Source organism: Sus scrofa, chromosome 5 (genome assembly GCF_000003025.6).
Source record: "Sus scrofa isolate TJ Tabasco breed Duroc chromosome 5, Sscrofa11.1, whole genome shotgun sequence".
Taxonomy (NCBI): domain Eukaryota; kingdom Metazoa; phylum Chordata; class Mammalia; order Artiodactyla; family Suidae; genus Sus; species Sus scrofa.
This window is the reverse complement of record NC_010447.5, coordinates 74,414,923-74,431,445: the sequence shown is the minus strand read 5'-3', so window position 1 is coordinate 74,431,445 and position 16,523 is coordinate 74,414,923.

Sequence of the window (16,523 nt, the reverse complement as noted above, 5' to 3'; positions counted from 1 at the left end):
TTTTTAGGCTTTTATTTTTTCATTATAGTTGATTTACATTTTTCTGTCAGTTTCTGCTGTACAGCAAAGTGACCCAGTCATGCATATATATGATTTTTTCTCACTTTATCCTCCATCATGGTCCATCACAAGTGACTAGATACAGCTCCCTGTGCTATTCAGCAGGATCTCATTACTTATCCACTCCAAATGCAATAGTTTGCATTTACTAACCCCAAACTCCCAGTCCATCCCATTCCCGCCCCCACCCTGTCAGCAACCACAAGTCTCTTCTCCAAGTCCATGAGTTTGTTTCTTTTCTTTAGAAAGGTCATTTGTGCTGTTTATTAGATTATAAATATGTGATATCATACGGTATTTTTCTTTCTCTTTCTGACTTATTTCACTTAGTACGAGAGTCTCTAGTTCCCTCCATGTTGCTGCAAATGGCATTATTTTGTTCTTTTTTATGGCTGAATAGTATTCTATTGTGTATATATACCCTATCTTCTTAATCCATTCATCTGTCGATGGACATTCAGGTTATTTCCTTGTCTTGGCTATTGTGAATTGTGCTGCAATAAACATAGCAGTGCACGTATTTTTTTCAATGAAAGTTTTGTCCAGATATAGGCCCAGGAGTGGGATCACTGGGTCACATGGTAGTGCTATATTTAGTCTTCTGAGGTACCTCCATACTGTTTTCCATAGTGGTTGTACCACCTTACATTCCCACCAAAAATATAGGAGAGTTCCCTTTTCTCCACAACCCTCTCCAGCATTTGTTATGTACTGACTTGTTAATGATGGCCATTCTGAGCCATGTGAGGTGGTACCTCATTGTGATTTTGATCTGCATTTCTTTAATAATTAGTGATGTTGGGTATTTTTTCATGTGCCTGTTGGCCATCTGTATATCTTCTTTGGAGAAACGTCTATTCAGGTCTTCTGCCCATTTTTCAGTTGGGTTATTGGTTTTATTGTTGTTGAGTCATTTAATTGTTTGTATATTTTAGAGATTAAGCCCTTGTCAGTTGCATCATTTGAAACTATTTTCTTCCATTCGGTGGGTTGTAAACAGGGGCCCAATCAAACTTAAAAGCTTTTGCACAGCAAAGGAAACCATAAAAAATTTTCATCTATTTTTGATATCTCTATTTTGTCCTATCCATAAGTCTATTCTTATGTCTATCACATATTTCTCTTTACAATACATACCAAACTCAGGAAGGGTACATTCCCTAAATTTGGTCTTCTTTTTCAAAATTGTTCGAGCTATCCTATGTTCTTTACACTTCCTTATGCATGCATGTATGTATTTATATTGAAGTATAGTTGATTTATAATAAATTAGTTTCAAGAGTATTACATAATTCAATATTTTTATAGTATAGTCCATTTAAAGTCATTATAAAATAATTGCTGTATTTCTCTGTACTGTACAATATATCCTTGTCACTTGTTTATTTTATGCATAGTACTTTGTATCTCTTAATCCCTTACCCCTTTCTTGCTCCTACCCCCTTTCCTCTCCCTACTGGTAACCACTAGTTTGTCCTCTATATCTGTGAGTCTGTTTCTGTTTTGTTACATATGTTTTGCTTTATTTTTTAGATTCCACATACAAATAATAACATAGTGTACTTGTCTTTGTCTGACTTATTTCACTAAGCATAATGTTCTCTAGAACCATCCACATTGTTGCAAAGGCAAAATTTCACTTTTTTCATGGGTGGGTAGTATTCCTTATATATACATATACATACATGTGTATATGTGAATACATGTATATATGTGTGATACATATATACATGTATATAGAGACAACTACATATATATACATATAAATTTTTCTTTATCCATTCATCTCCTGATGGACATTTAGTTTGCTTCCCTATCTTGCTTCCATCTAGATAATGTACCATGGCAGTGTGATGCATGTATCTTTTGAATTAGTCTTTTTGTGTTTTGAATTGGAATTTTCCACAGGAGTGGAATTGCCGGATCATATAGTAGTTCTATTTTAGTTTTTTGAACAACCTCCATATTGTTTTCCACAGTGGTTTACCAATGACATTTCCACCAAAAGTGTAGGAGGGTTCCCTTTTCTCCACATCCTTGCTAACATTTGTTATTTGTGATTTTTCAATTATAGCTATTTTGACAGATGTGAGGTGATATATCATTGTGGTTTTGATTTGCATTTCTCTGATGATTAGGAACGTTGAACATCTTCTCATGTGCCTGTTGACCATATGCATATCTCCTTTGGAAAAGTAGGTCTATTCAGGTCTTCTGCCCATTTTTTAATTTGGTTTTTTTGTTTTGTTTTGATGTTGAAATGTATGAGCAGTTTATATATTTTAGATATGAATCTCTTATTAGTAATATCATTTGCTAATATTTTCTGCCATTCATTAGGCTTTTTCACTTTATTGATAGTCTCCTTTTCTGTGAAAATCTTTTATATTTAATTAGATCCTATTTATTTTTGCTTTTGTTTATTTTACCTTATGAGACAGATTGAAAAAAAAAATATTGCCATAATTTATGCCAGAGTGTTCTGCCTATCTCCTCTTCTAGGATTTTAATAGTTTCAGATCTTACTTTTAGGTCTTTTACCCATTTTTAGTTTTTTTTCCTTTTGGATATGATGTGAGGAATGATTTTCACTCAGTCTTTTACATGTAGCTGTCCAGTTTTCTCAACACTACTTATTGAAGAAGCTGTCTTCTCCATCATATATTCTTTCTGTTTTTGTTGAAGATTAACTGACCATAGGTGTGGGATTATTTCTGGGTTCTCTATTCTGTTCCCCTGATCTATGTGTCAGATTTTGCACAGACCATGTTATTTCGATTACTGTGGCTTTGTCAGATAGTCTAAGCAGAGAGTGTGATACCTTTAGCTTCATTCTTTTATTTTTGTTATCTTTTTCCTATTAAGGAAGTTCCCAGGATAGGGGTTGAATTGGAGCCACAGCTGTGGCCTACGCCACAGCCACAGAAATGCCAGATCTGAGCCAAGCCGAATCTGTGACTTATGCTATAGGCTAAAGGCAGTGCCAGATCCTTAACCCACTAAGTGAGGCCTGCATCCTAACGGATACTTGTCAGGTTCTTAACCCACTGACCCCAACTGGAATGCCTTCATTCTTTTTTATTCAAGATTGCTTTGGGATTTGGGGGTCTTTTATGATTCCATATAAATTTTAGGATTGTTCTAATTCTATTAATATTATAGATTTAGAAGTAATGATATAATGTCTCTCATAGGATCATGAAGAAAACAAATTCTATTAGTATTATAGATTTAGAAGTCAGTGATATAAAGTGAGATTGGAATTCTGTTTTTTTATGCTTTATAATAACACACTATAGTATTTCATATAAAGGATATATATGCTATGATGTAAATTTACAAATAAATATTAAAAATCAATAAAACATGTTATGTGGGTATTTTTGTTATTGTGATTTTTATGGAAATGAATTATAAATCAAAACGACATGAAAGAGAAGCTTTCTTGTGTATGCAATTTAATAACAATAGTCTGAAAGCAAAGCTTGTGTTACATCAACAAATAATAGTAATAGGAAAGATGTGGATAGGAAAGTAAAGATATGTTGGATTTTCCCATCTTTTGTAAGGTGGAACTAACCTAAATCTTTTCATTTCTGGCTTTCCTATTTATAAAAACAAGATTTAAATGTTTTTAGAGTACTTAAATGTTATTACTAGTAGAACAAAAGCAGTTTATGTAACTACCACATTTCTGCAGCATTTGAAAGAATATGGTTCATGTTTTTTTTTTTTGCGTGTGTGTATGTAAGTATATATGCAACCACATATGCATATCAATGAGCAAAAAAATAAATAAAATTCAAGATGAGAACTACAATTAGATTTGGGGAGAAAATCAATTTTACTCTTCAATTAAATGAAAAGATAATCATATTTATTTTAAAAAAACCACATTCTTAAGTAGATTTACTAAAGACAAAATGTCAGAGAATGTCAAACCACAATCAGGACAGCAAAGGATTCTCAAAAATTATCAAAGACAAGCAAAAAACATGTGGAAGTAAGACAAAAAAAAAAACAAAAACAAACTGAAGCAGGACAGGATAGATATCAATAAAATGTATACACATAAATGAAGAAAGAATGACATATATTAATAGAATGAATAAGATAATTTCAGGATAAAGTGAAAAAGAAAAAAAAAAAAACCTTAGAAAATAATTAAACAGGAGTTTCCATCATGGCTCAGTGGTTAACGAACCTGACTAGCATCCATGAGGACACGGGTTTGATCCCCAGCCTTGCTCAGTGGGTTAAGGATCTGGCATTGCTGTAAGCTGTGGTGTATGTCACAGACACGGCTCAGATCCAGCATTGCCGTGTTGGTGGTGTAGACTGGCAACTGCAGCTCTGATTAGAGCTCCAGCCTGGGAACTTCCATATGCCACAGATATGGCCCTAAAAAAAATAAATAAATAAAAGTTTTAAAAAATGATCATAGAAATTTGTTATACAGTTACTGAGGTTAAACAAAATGTTTATGAATATATATATATATAAAATATATGTTATATATATAACATATCAGAAGTCCTTGCCTGTAACTTTTTGCATATATGTCTTTATTTTTTTTAGGGCTGCACCCTTGGCATATGGAAATTCCCAGGCTAAGAATGAATTGGAGCTGCATATGCCAGTCTATGACACAGCCATGGCAACACCAGTCCCCACCTGCGTCTGGGACCTATACCACAGCTCACTGCAATACGGGATCCTTTAACCCACTGAGCAAGACCAAGGATCAAACCCATGTCCTCATGGATACTAGTTGGGTTCACGGCTGAGCCACAATGGAAAATCAGATAGCCTATAACTTACTTAAATATTTCAAACTTTCCATTGAAGAATAGAGTCATAAATTTCCATGAACCCATCATTCACCTTCAATAACTGTTAACTCCTAGCCTCTATCACTTTGTCACACTCTGGATTATTTTAAAGCAAATCCAAGGCATCATACCATTCAAACAACTAACATCTACTTTTTATCTCTAATACAAAATTTCAATAACATTATTATGGTGAATATGAACAATTATTCCTAAATGGGATCAAATATCTTTTTTTAGCAATTAAATGTCTCCAGTTGCCTCATAACATTAAAAATCATTTGTTAAAATTAGAATGATTGCAAATAAAAAAAAAGTAAAAGTTACAATCAGAATACCAACTGCACACTCAAACACAGAAGAAAAATTCTAGAAGGAAATACATCAAAATGCTAACAATATCTTTCTGTGTGGTAAAATTAAAACTTTAAAAATTATCTCTTTGTATAGTCTAACAATTTACTAAATTTCCTAGTAAATATTCAAAAGACCATTGCAGTTTCTCATTATTATGATTAAACTAATGATGCACTTGTTCAACAAGGTCAACTTAATGCATTAAGAACAGTAACAGAATTGTCAGCTAACTCTTGGCTATCTTTTTTTAAGTAGATTTATTTGTGAAGGATCTGTCTATGTGTAAAGTACAAATAAAAACAGAAGGGGCCATTAATAAAGACATAGCTTTTTCAATATTATTTTTCCCTAAATGGAATTTTAAAGGGAAAATTAAAATTTTCCCCATTAGCCATCATGTTCATTAAGCTTCAAAAATAATGCCCCTTAACCAACTGCATTGCATTTTCAGATTTATTGCAAAGCAAAGTCTAGAAACAGTTAAAGTGATGTTAGTAAAAAGTATATATATATTTGTATTACTATGCTATTTATATCCAAGAAGCTCATTTCACGAAATAGTCTAGATACTCAGTGATATGTTTGAGCCATAGGTCTGTTTCATGTCTTATTCCTGCTAAGCTTATGTTCCTGCATGAAACTAACTGCACTTAAACTCTTGAATTTATTTTTCTGTCCCTGGGCCTTGCCTAAGGCTTCTTAAGTTAGGGTTACAAGGATCTTCTATGTGGACTCTCTAGATGTGTCTCTTGTTTCTGCGGTATTAAGAGGTAAAGTGAGTTGGCAGATGGAAAAATTCAAATACATTCCTTCCCTTCGTCCTTGTGCATGCCTACGCCCCCCCCAGCCCCCCAACACACACACACCTTCTTTGTTCTCTTTTCTCTAAGGACCTCTTATAACTCCAAGGATCTAAGGACATTTCTCTTATATTGGCCTCAAAGACTAGGCTGAGGAGAAATACTTCAGGGAGGAAAAGAGACATAGCTTGCACATTCCCAATCCCCTTTCTAGAGATCTAATTTTCTCCCAGTGCTGCTCTGTTGTTAGTAATCTAATGGGTTGTTTTCCCAGGTGTTTATAAATTGAAAATTTGGATCTAAACTTTCTTTGCAAAGAAGACATATTTGTAACACTTTAGTACTAGAATTTGAGATTCATTCAGTCACAAACAGTTGGGGAAGGAGGGTGGGTTGGCATGGATGTGTTTAGGGCCAGCAGGAGGGGAAATTTCCATAGTTCCCTGTAAATCATGCAATGTCAGCAATAGTAAATTATTTTTTAAAAGTTAAAAAAAATTAAAATTATTTTATTTTAAAATTATACTTGATTTACAGTGCCGTGCAATTTCTGCTCTACAGCATAGTGACCCAGTCATTCGTATGTATACATTCATTTTTTAATATTTTCCCGCATGATTGATCCCAGGAGATTGGATATAGTTCCCTGCGGTATACAGTAGGACCTTATCCATTCTAAATTTAATAGTTTATAGCTACCAACCCCAAACTCCCCATCCATCCCACTCCCTCCCACCCTCCCCCTTGGCACCCACAAGTCTGTTTTCTATGTCTGATCTGTTTCTGTTCTGTAGATATGTTAATTTGTGACCTATATTAGATTCAACTTATAAGTGATATCATATGATACTGTCTCTTTGTGCTTTACTTCACTTAGTATGAGAATCTCTAGTTACATCCATGTTGCTGCAAATGCCTAAATTGGTACAACCACTATGGAGAACAGTACGGAGGCTCCTCAGAAAACTAAATATACAATTACCATATGATCCGGCACCTCACTCCTGGGCATACATATGGACAAAATTTTCATTCGGAATGTTACACGAACCCCTATATTCACTGCAGCACTATTCACAATAGCCAAGACATGGAAACAACCTAATTGTCCATCGACAGATGAATGGATCAGGAAAATGTGGTGCATGTATACAATGGGTGGTAGTAAATTCTTCTGGGTTTGAGTAGGATAACACTTTAACTGGCTGAACCTCTGGAACACTGCTCTCTATCTCTGGTATATTCATTCTTCAAAGGCACACACCTAATATATAGCAGAGATTTCAAACAAAGAGGTCTGGGTGATTTTCCGCAGCCTGCTTAAGCAATTGCTTATGTATATGATTTAAGGGGTGCCAACAAAGACAGAGGACCCCAGTTGCTCTTCTGGCCTGCCATGGTATCTACAGTAAGCATTATTGGAGAAAGTTCTTTGAGTTATGGCAGTTCAGTCCTAATGGGAGGAATAATATTAAGCTATTAGAACCAGTTAAAATATTGGTGTTGTTCAGTTTGCAAGACTAGCTGACAATCATCTAGAATGAATGGAGCACAAGACACATACATTTCCGAGGAGAAGGAGTGAGTTTGACGTTGCAAGAAAAGCCCTGCTCAACCTGGACAGCAGGAACGTGGTAGCTTTCTTGAGAGAGTTTGGTATAGTTAATAACTTCATTCAGGGTTTTGCACACTTTCTTTTGGCAAATTCAATTCGATGTGTGTTTCGCTACAAAAAACTTTAAGATTTGGTCCTGCTATTCGAGTCCCATTCTGCTGCCTTACCTTTGGTTTCTCAGTTATGTTTTCTAACATAGCTTATCTTTACATTGTGCAATTTTAAGCTTCAGAAAATAGTTTGAACATGGAACAAAGTAAATGCCTTGGGTTGTAACAGACTGTAAATATTTCCACATAGAAATAAGATGCTTTTGTGTTTTGAATTCAATTTAGAGGTAAGTTGTGTAATAAAATATAATAAGCCAAATGTATAACACCCTCCTTTATACAACTGAGCTATAAAGCCTTTTGTATATAGAAACACAGTTAGCTTTTAGCTGAGAAAAACCCTTATGATGGTTTTTTTTCTTGAATGTGATTTTTCTCCGATCTGTGTGCCCTGAATCTGACTCTCAAATAAATCCCAAAGAGAGAAATGTAGTGAGAGAAGAAAGTTAACTGCCCTGGGATCATTACCTCAACTTTTCTTCGAGTGCTCCTTAATGCATGCTCACTAAAGACCAACCTAAAGACCTTTCAAAGAAGGAGTTCTTCTGGTTAATATGACAAGTGAGAAATGCTGGTTCATGGCTCCAATTCCCAATTTTAACTCTTTAACTTGATGTCTAGTTGAAAAGTCCATAAATACACATTTTTAAAAACCAAAATGGGTGTCGACCCTATGAAATAAAGAGGAAATAGCCTGTCAAAAATCCAGGGTAATTGGACAGTAATTGTGTTGTCTTTGCAGCCCATCAGTATGTTCAATCTTCGTGATCCTGAATAGGAAGGACAGCCCCAAAGGCAGCATGACTCTGACATATCAACTGTCTGTGCCTGACTCTAAAAGTACTGACAGAACTCAGCTCACACAGACTTTATTTCATGTGGGTCACTTTAAAAAATTTTGGTCTTTAGCTAAAGCACAGTGAGCATCTATGGAGTTTGAACAAGGGAGAGATTTACACATTCAAATAATCACAAAGGCTGCAGTATAGAGCACGGGTTGTAAAACAGCAAGAATGTGTTCAAGACTGAGAAGGATGATTGCACCGACACTGGAACAAGTGGAGAGTTTTAGAAGATCATCTAGGAGGAAGTCAAATGAGGAAGCAATGAAGATTGATTGACTCTATGTGGGTGGCAGAATAGGAAAAGTAAAAAAGAAGAAAATAATAAACACACGCCTCACTGAAAGCTGCAAGAAAATGATTTAATTTAATCATTTCCACTTAAAAACAAAAATAAAAGAAGCTGTTAAGCAGGGATTAGGAGGAAGCTTCCTTCTAGTGAGAGACCACATCAATCTTAAAAAATGGAAGCATTCATACGATATTTTTTCATAAAACGTGGTTTGATACTATGTAGTTTTAATTCTAAGATGCCTATCATTGGAGTTGCCATCTTGGTGCAGTGGTTAACGAATCCGACTAGGAACCATGAGGTTGCAGGTTCGATCCCTGGCCTTGCTCAGTGGGTTAAGGATCTGGCGTTGCTGTGAGCTGTGGTGTAGGTTGCAGACGCGGCTGGGAAGCGTGTTGCTGTGGCTCTGGTGTAGGCTGGTGGCTACAGCTCTGATTCGACCCCTAGCCTGGGAACCTCCATATGCCGCAGCAGCGGCCCTAGAAAAGGCAAAAAGACAGGAAAAAAAAAAAAAGATGCCTATTATTTCAGAACTTAAGCTTTCTGAATCAAGAATGCCCTGCCATCAAAACTAACAATTACTGGCCATCAGTCAGAAGACTTCCATTCTATCTTCATCATAGAGAACGGGCCCATATTCCTGGAGAATTTCTCAATCTCTTATTATTCTCTTATTGCCTTTTCTTGCTTTCTAAAGTCAAATGCTCTTTTGTTAGTTTCCTAAGACTATCTTCTTTCCATACTATTTTAATTCTTCTGTTTAGTAAAGTCAGATGGAAGTAGTTTCAAATTTCATATTTTCCTCATTAGTCACATCATCTTGATCCAATAATGCAACCTGTAAGAATTTCAGTTTCTTTATCTTAAAATGGGGATGAGTGAGCACTGTTTTGGTGCTGAGAGAGATGCATTTGTAAAACATCTCACATTATAACTGATGAATTATAGCTGCTGGATAAGTAGCAGTCATTATTTCACAAAGATATCCCTCTCTCATGATAGGCTACAAAGAAGGGACTGGTGTTAAGTCATATTAAAATCAACTGAATAAGTACCAAACTACTCCTCACCTCCACATTTTTTCTACAGAAGCTTTATTTCCTGATTGCTTTATTCCAGTTCATGTTGTAGACAGACACTCCATCATTCTTTGATTTCCCCCATCTCCCTAGAATTCTAACATCTGCTCTGTTGCTAAGTCTTTCCGCATCTATCTCCAAAATTTGTTTATATTGGCCTCTAACTTTCCATTTTCATTTACTTCTATTCAAGTCACCATCAACCCTTAACCATCAGCAACTTTATTTTCCAAGAAATGATACTATGTTATGGATATCACATGCGTAAGCATAAACAGAAGATACAGTTTACCCCATCAGCAACTTTAAATCACTGGAGCAGACACCTAGAATCTGTTGCCCTTTTCTATTCTCTCATTATCCCCTGTCAGCATCTATCCTTCCACCTGTAGCCATGCTGCTGCATACTCTCTCAAAATGTTGGAAGTTTTCCAATAAATAGTCAAACTCACCGTGTAAGCCCTTCCATGTCCTGTTTACATTCAACTCTCAAAATCTAACTTCCCATTATTCTCCTGCAAGGCCTCCATATCTCAACAGTAAATTACCTGCTGCTTCACAAACACCCTGAACTTTCTTCTGTTTGAAAATTTGCATCCTTCTGCCTGGATATCTCTTCTTAAAATCAAGGGTTGAAATCCTCTGTATTAGACTTAAAGGTTTAGCTAAATGGCTTGTTCCTCCAGGATGATGTCTCCTTATTTCAGTCCATTTGACCACCTGTAAAGAAGTTTCTACCTTCTCTGAAACTCCGTAGCACTTTAGACCTCACGTGTTCCCTTTGTCTATAAGAATTTGCACTATAACTTTATAATTTATGGAATATCTCTCTGACTCAGGGTTATTATGAAACTTGTAAGTGCTCTAGGAAGCTAATAATTTTGTGCTTGTTCAAAAAGATACTTCCCAGGTTTTTTTTTCATTTGTTTGTTTTTTTAGCATTTATTTGCAGAAGAGTGTAAATGTTACCGAGGGAATGGACAGAAGTAAACCACCATCATTCAAACTTTTCTTTCGAAAAATTCAGCCTTGGATCCACAAATCACATCTCACTTTGTAAGCAAGATCCATTATTCTCATCTTAAAATTAACTTTAATTATAGTCTATTATCTAAGCATGCTCCTTAAGAATATTCCTTACCTTACAGCCAAACTCTTTTAGGAAAAGTGGCCTACCACTTATAAGGATTTTTGGTATATACGTTGTCTTTATTTTAGTATTATTCCACAAGGATACTTTAGTGCCCTATTGGACTTATGTCCTAGGGAAATTACCTGGCTATCTTATTTATACCATATTTTGATCTCTGGGGAACTTTCAGGTGTGAAAACAATCATTGTAAAAAAAGATCCCAACTCTTTGAAGCAAAATGAATTATGTAATAAGTGATTACATGTTTTTAGTTGATACTGTCTCAATTAATACTTCAATTAGTTGTTTGGGAGGGAACTTGTGACTTCAGTGGACATCTGAAGCTATCTAAAGATTGTGCGTGATGCAGGGGAAAACCAATTTAACTCTGAGTACAAATTAATTGCCTCCCTTAACAATTGTAGCCCAACCTGACACATCTTCCTCTTCTCACTGATGGTTGCCATTTCAGTTTTTATTATTTTATTGTGACATTTAAATTTCTGGACACGATCTATTAATAATGCCAAAGTTACATGCAAATAATAAATATTCTGAAGGATCTTTAACACGCACACATACAATATGTTTATTTTAATTGGTGTGCTGCAGTATTTGTAGTGTGATACAAGGGTGAAAACAGTTCAGATTAATGACTCTCTCATCTTCCATCTTGACAGCCCCTTTTTCAAAGCACTAGTATTACCCACTTATAAAGTGGATGGATGCCAATGCTCAGAGCATTACTTCTTCCTTCAGCACACCAGATGGTATTAAAAATTCAAAATATTTTCTACAACAGCTGTATCTTTGACAACAAAATGAATACCAGCTGAAATACCACTGCTATTTGAAGAGAATAATGATCAGGCTCTTCAGTCTAGTATTACTAGCCGCAGTTTAGGGGCTAGAAAGAAATAACCAATAACAAAAACCAAAACCATAATTTGATTAACTCTTGCTAGATGTCAATCAGGTGTTCTGCCTGGTATCAAAAACCAGACGTGTAACCCTGAATACATTTATCATGGAACAGCTGCTCCTTTCCGAATGTGAATTACACCTTCCCCTGGAGCAACCATTAATCCATTAACACATTTTCACCACTAAGCTTTCCCAAAAAGCTTCGTATTTTTATTTTAAGCTCTGTCTTTATTTGTTTGAGGAAATAAATCTTTTAAGGAGGATGTGACTAGAAGTTAATCTTGAAATTCTCTTGATTGAAACAATATTATGTTTTTATTATACGATTTAAAAGACCTTGTGAAGAATATAAGAACTTTAAGGCTGACTTAATATAGAGCATGAAATATGTAACTTAAATTCAATCATCTGATGAACTTATACATCTGATTTGTTCATACTCACAAAAATATTATGAGTTTGAAAGTCAGAGACTCAGAAGCCAGAGATGATGAGTATTATTCTCAGTACAACGATAATTAAAGTGTTACTACACACCTATAGGAAGATGGAATAATAGTAACAAGGGCTTAATTATTTTCCTTCATTTAAGTGAGTAAAATAACACACCAGGTAGGTATTTTATATGTTGTAAGAGAAAAAAAAGAATACAAAATTCTAAGATTTAAAAGTAATAAGATTTGTGGGTACTATTATATTTTCATGAGAAATTTTGCTTTAACAAGAGAAAAATTTTGCTTTTAACTGCTTCCATAAAACTTTTAAAAAATGAAGACAACAATGGCTATTAGGTTATTTAGTGACCTGTCCTTATGAATTTAAGTCTTACTTGAAGTCAAAGCATATTATTACAGTGAAATAGCTTGTTTTAAAACCAACTCCTATCCAATGGAATCCAAGAGAGAAAGTTTGATGAGGGGCCTGTGTAAAGTATACATTAGGAAAATGTCTTAATCTGCATTTTTTCATTGGTAATCAGAGAAATCAGACTCCCTCCGATATACTTTCAATTAGAATTAAAAAGCAATTAGTAAAATATTCTTGGTAAGGAGAGTGAAGATAGCCAGTTGCAATTTAAAATCAAGATTTCTCAACCTCAGAAGTTTTGATTTTGAGGCTGGATAATTCTGCATCGTTAGGGGAGAAGAGCTGCCCTGTGCATTTTAGGATGTTTAGCACCATTTCTGGTTTCTCCCCACTAGATGCTAGTAGCATCCTCCAATTGTTACAACCAAAAATATCTCCAGGTTTTACCAAATATCTCCTAGACACAAAATCTTTCCCATTTAAAAACCACAGCTTTAGGCTTAGAGTTTGTAATCCTTCGGTGTGGATTTCATTTAGGTGGATCAAAATAAGACAAGGAGTAACATCAGATGTAAGCTCCTCGAGGGCATGGACCATCTTTTTATCATGACTTCTTAGTACAAGTCTTACCAAAAAAAAAGAGGCAATTAATAAAGGAGAAAAATTACAAAATCAAGCTGAAAAATTGCAAAACTGCTAATTTACATCAGTAATATCTTGGGCATATTTGTGAAAATTGACCACAAGTGTACTACACAAATGAGGAAAACATCGCTTAATTTAGGGTGGGAATTTATAGGAGCACTAATCAGAGATTCCATGCTCTATCTTAAACAGGAAACATAGTTCTAATTTCCTTAATCTGTTGACTAAACTTTGATTCAAAATCAGTACTAATCAAAGATGACCGTACAATACACTGGGAATCTGTCTCCCTACCTAGAAAAAAAAAATTGCACTAGCAGAATCTTTCATATGTAACTATTTTGAAACTCTAGAGTCTGTTGAAGGCTTGCAACTTCGAGAGAAAGACTGGGAGTAAATTGTAGTTAATTTCAGTCAATTTTAGCTCTTAGCACAGTAGCAGCTACCCTTCACCACCACACATCCCCACCCAAGCCACATGGCAGGCAGCTGTGCACATGTTCCTGGAGTAGCTTGCACACAGCTGATGGGATCCAACTAGGGCAAAAAAGACCCTGTCCTCCAAGTATTGATGATCTGTGCTCTGAGTGTTGCTTCTTATCATAGAGATGCAGAAAAAATGGGAGGCAGCCATTGTTGAATATCCCTCATTGTTGAACATCCTTCATTGTTGTAAAGCAACCCCATCCAGCTGAAGTGACTTCCAGAGGACGACAAGGGCCATTGCTCTTCCCTCACCTTCATTTTTCACTTTTGAGAGTTGGATGTTAAAGATTAGGACATTCAAAAATAATTACCTATATGGGGAAAATTAGATTGCGACCATGTATGCCCAGGGAAAGGCTCAGAAAAGACCTGTGAAGACCTTAAGTTTACATATCAAGCTGATTCTTGGCACGGAGACACCTGACAACAATCAAGCAAAAAAAATAATAACAGAAACCAGCAGATCATGGGAAAAGGGGAGAATCTATTTTTCAGAGCTACCACTTGATTATGTTCAAATGTCTAGTGTTCAACAACAACAACAACAAAACAAGACAGGAAAGTATGACCCATTCAAAGGGAAAAAATCTATAAAAATTGACTCTGAAAATACCTAAATGCTGATACACTAGATAAAGACTTTAAAATAATTATTTTAAAGATGTTAAAAGAACTAAAGGAAGATGTAAAGTAAAAAAAAAATGATATGTGAACAAAATAGAAATATCAACAAAGATAAAATATAAAAAGAAACCAAAAAATGCTAAAAAGCATAACTGAAGTGAAATATTCACTAGAGGGATTCAAAGGAAAATTTGGACAGACATAAGAATCAGCAAATATGGCAAAGGAAATTATCAAGGCAGAGGTACGGAAAGGAAAAAGATGGAGGAAAAGCCAACAGAACCTAAGGGACCCATGGAATATCATCAAGTAGTCCAACATATGCATCATGGGAGTCCCCAAAGGAGAAGAGAGGAAGAGAATAAAGAGCAAAGATAAAATTTGAAGAAAAATGGCTGAAAATTTATGAAATTTGATGATACACATGAATATAAACATTCAAGAAGCTCAGCAAACTCCAATAAGGTGAACTAAAGAGATATGCTGAGATACCTCATAAATTTTTAAAAAGCCAACTAGGAAGGCAGAATCTTAAAAGCAGCTGGAGAGAATTGAATCATTATATAGATGGAATCTTTAATAGGAATATCAGCAAGTTTCTCATCAGAAATTTTGGAGGCCAGAAGACAGTCGGTCAATTTATTCAAAGCATGGAAAGGAAAAAAAAAAAAAAAATGTCGACCAAGATCCCATATCTAGCAAAACTGTTCTTCAAAATGCTATAAAATTGGGTTGAGATGATCATTGTACAACTAAAAAATGTAATAAATTCCTTGAGTAATATAAAAAAAAAGTAAGAGAGAATTTAAGACATTCCCAGATAAACAAAAGCTGAAGGAATTTTTGAGTACTAGGCCTGCCCTGCAAGAAATACTGAAGGGAGTCCTTTAGAGTGAAATAAAAGTATATAAGACAGGAGTTCCCGTCGTGGCTCAGTGGTTAACGAATCCAACTAGGAACCATGAGGTTGTAGGTTCAATCCCTGGCCTTGCTTAGTGGGTTAAGGATCGGGCGTTGCCGTGAGCTGTGGTGTAGGTTGCAGACTCGACTTGGATCCCGCGTTGCAGTGGCTCTGGCGTAGGCCAGTGGCTACAGCTCCGTTTCGACCCCTAGCCTGGGAACCTCTATATGCCGCAGGAGCGGCCCAAGAAATGGCAAAAAAAAAAAAAAAGTGTATAAGACAATGACTGAGCTGTATGCAGAAATAAAGGCAAATCCATGAAAAATTATAGTTAGTATTACTGTAACTTTGGTTAATATCACCACATCTTGTTTTACATAATTTAAGAGATTAACACATTTAAAAGAATTACTAGTTTATGTAATGGGTGCACAATACATAAATATGCAATATTGTGACACCAACAACCAAAAGAGGCAGGATGGAGTTGTAAAGAAGCAGGATTTCTCATATCATTATCATATAACCCATTCACAAACTGTTTTTCTTTCTATTCCTACGATTCCTAGACCTGTTTTGTTTTTCAGTGACTGACATAACCCAAAGTCTCTATTGAGTTGTAACATAAAACTGCCAGGTTATCATTCGAGCACACTATTGGCTGAAGAGGCAAAAGCAGATTTATGATGTTGGGGGTGGCAGATCCTTACTATCAAGGAGAGAGATAGGATTGTTGGCATGCACTGAGGGCTAGAAGAACTATCCATGGAACACAGGTTATTTCTGGGGTTACTTTCTTATACTTCCTTACACTTCTTATACTTTCTTATACTTTCTTACACTTCCAGGTCTGGTAGTAAAAGTCAAAGACTACTACAAGATATACATGCAGATGCATGTGTGTATTCATGTGTATGTGTACATATGTTTATATACAACATATGCATGCATTCTGTTGTTGTATATATGGCACATATTGGAATAATTATTAAGTAGGTGGTATGATTGAATCAGAAT